Raw genomic sequence first — 3,455 nt, forward strand, 5'->3', positions numbered from 1 at the left:
TGTGCGGGAGGCCTCTGCCATCGTTCCTCCAAACGCCGGTTCTTCGCCCAGGTACGATGTCTCGGGATGGGAAGAGAGACGAAGGCGGTAGGACCGTCTCGTCTAACAGGTCCGGTCTTGAGATCTGAAGTTTATGAAATCGTCTCCTTATATAACTTTTGAGGAACCGATTTTTAAAGCAGAATTTGAAATCAAGAGCACGAACTCTCTTGGCGATCCATTGCTAGGATGTTCAGAAGGATGTGAAAGCTAAATAAAATGTTTGTAGATATAAATAAACTTTCATTTGGAGTAAGAAAGTCAGAGTACATTATAGAAAATGCATTTATGTTAAAATAAGTACATAGAATACAAACTTGATATTATGTAGTCTCGGACCCCGGGGTCATGGCAAAGATGGCCTCATTCAAGTCAAGTCTTCTTTCTTTTTCATCCTGAAATAATAATTCAAACTCAGTTAATATTATGTTATATTCGTGAATGATGGGGAAATACTCTACTAGGTCACGTCAAAACCATCTAATTTTTATCGAAATACCTAAGACCGCATAGACAGTATTTGTATAATTTTGAGGCAGTTACTTTGGCTTGCGGATTGGGGTGCTTTCATAACAAGTAAAGATTTACAGAAAAAAGTGGAATAAAATTGTATTCACAGGTTTTGGGTAAAGAAATAAAATAGAGCAAGATGCTCACCAAGGTTCGCGGTGACATATTCAGATACGAGGCACACCTAACCTTGCTGGGTAGAGGGAGCTGATGCACTAACAACTTTTACCTTTACTGTGTAATTTATAAACAACTTTGTTGGCATGCAAATTATAACTTGTCCTGAAAACTTCTTTTACTAATTAAAGCCTGCAGAAGCCAGGGAAGGGCGGAATAATTAATACGATGGTGGCTTGCTTCTCAGTCAAGTGAAGTATTACTAAATTAGGTGTCAAGATTAGGACAAGTGAACTATTTAAAAACAGATTTTAGTTATTCCTTTTGAAACGTGTTCTGAGGAAGGGTGGAGTGAGGGCGAGACTGTAAGATCTTCAGGACCAGGGGCCCGCTGGGCACGGTGACACAGGTGAGTAGTTCCCGCCCTGTTCACCCTGTGCTCCACATCAGCCACCTCGGTCCCTCCCACAGCCCGGCCACCTCGTCTTCAGGTAAATTTATTTACCTGTAGATTGGAGGTATCTCTATAGATACTGTATAGATTTAATGGGATAATCAAAGACAATAATGACTACTCAAAAATTCATCCCCCTCAACAAGCTTAGTTTGGGGCATCACGTATTAAGCGCTGACAAAGTCATATACTTTGTAATAAACAGTGTACACGCAGAGGGTCCGGCACGTGCAATGAAACCCGGCAGCAGTGAAGTGGTTGGAGCTGACCGAGAACAGACACCAGCCCTCGAAGCAAACGGTGGCCAGGACGCCTCGAAGGACGGGTGAGGGGTGGCGGAGCAGGTCTGGGGTGCAGGGGCGTCTGGAGTGACCCTTCAGGGGCCCACGTAGTGAGTTTCACTGAGGCCGCAGAGTGGCAGGTGCTGGAAGCCACAGCCTGTGCCAGGCTCGTCTTCCTTAGCAGGTGGTGGCATTGCTTTTGTTTTTATTTTTATTTTATTTTATTTTATTGTTTTGTTTGTTTTTGGCCATCTACTTCTTGTGACCTGAAGGGAGAAATTTTGGGGCTCGATGCTCCTCGGAGATAATATTCCGGTATGCTAAATATTTTGTTCCTGGTCATTTCTTTATGGGCAAAACTTAAAAAATATGAGAAAATATCAGTTTGGGGGACCTGTTAGCCGGAAGCCGCTGAGAGTTTTGCGCTTTCGTGGCCCCACACCTCAGTGTGTCCGAGGGGTGTATCGTGGAGGTTGCATGTAGGACCTTTTTATTTTTCTCCAAGTCACGTAATTGTTTTTGTTCCAATCGGCAATGTATTAGCCTGAAGCGACTTTTAAAAATGGAATCATCTGGTAAATGTTTGGTAGAATAGTTGATCCTTTACTTAAAATTTGAATTTTTAAAGGTTATAAAATGCAGGACAATTTTCTATTGCAAAATATTATTATTTATAAATAAATTTTATATGAAATTTTTTTTTATAATGCACACTTTAAGTGTATAGTCAAGAATAAAGATAAAATTAGTCCATTAGACTAATCATTAATTAGATTGTATATAAATACTGACTATAATCACCCCTCCCTCCAAAAAACACTTCTAAGTGGGTTTTAATCTATATCTTGAAGCGATTTTTGAAATATCAGTTCTTCGCGTTATAACAAATGTTTAGGTTGCTGTTACTAATTGCAAGCGTATAATTTAAAGACGCAGCTAAAAGCTACTGGCTGAAAGGACTAAAGATTGTTAGAGCTATCACCACCTGCTCACCTACCATCACACGTCACCTGACTCGGAGGAAGCCGTCCCGAAGTGGGCTCCTTTATTTTTTAAGTGAATCGACCCCAAAACATACCAACATCTGAACTGCGCTGGGAGTGAAGGTCTTGGTGGTGGGTGTTTAGAGAAACTCGAAACTCCACTTGGGAGACAGGATAATGAAAATGAGCAGTGGTGGAAAAAACTGGGCATTGTCGCTTGGAGTGGACTGACGGACCTCGAGTTTCACGTTGCCCACCGCAAGGGAGCGAGTGTGGCGAAGGCGGAGACGGTCAGCTGCTTGGCGGACGTCTCGGGCCGCGGTCCTCGCGGAGGGCGAAGCAGAAGGGGATGAAGAGGAAACGGGCATCACCTTCTTACGCATCTCTGAGTTTCCCTTCCTGTCCTTGTTCCTGGCCGGAGGGTGGCCGATCGCACGGACTGCATCCTGGAGCCATGCTGCTCAATCATTACTGCGATCGAAATTTGAAATGTACAAAATACATCAATTATAATAGGATTACTATAATCATTTTTGCTGAAGCTGGGAGTGGAACCATAAATCTTTCTCAATTCAAATGATTTCCTTCTGATTAATGTCCCAGGCATTCGTGTCGCTGATGTGCTAACCTATGGAGTTAATCGAAGCGAGAAAAAGTACGAAGAATAACTTCTTGCATTTTTTATTGTGACTGTCATTTCAATAAGTCACTGATGCAGAGGACGGGAAAACCGTGGCCAAATTACCGTCAATTACATTAACGCCCGTGAATTGCCAGCGTATGGAAGAAAGCATCGCGTTATCTCCCCTAAGAAATTAATTCTCAGGGAAATCCCCACGGCTGAAATTCCCGCTGAACGTGATATTCGGCGGGTGAAGGTCTCTGAGCAAATGGTGCAGTAAAGTCAGCGTCGGTTTTCCCTGTGGTCCTCGTCTGACGGCCACTCCACCCCACTCACCGTCCGGGAGGAATCATCTTCCTAAGTTCTCAATATTAAAAATAAGTAAATGATGCTCATTAGAAATACATTAAGTCAACACCATTTTCCCCCCGGGGAAGATTTAAAATGCT

Source organism: Pteropus alecto, unplaced genomic scaffold (genome assembly GCF_000325575.1).
Source record: "Pteropus alecto unplaced genomic scaffold, ASM32557v1 scaffold61, whole genome shotgun sequence".
NCBI lineage: Eukaryota > Metazoa > Chordata > Mammalia > Chiroptera > Pteropodidae > Pteropus > Pteropus alecto.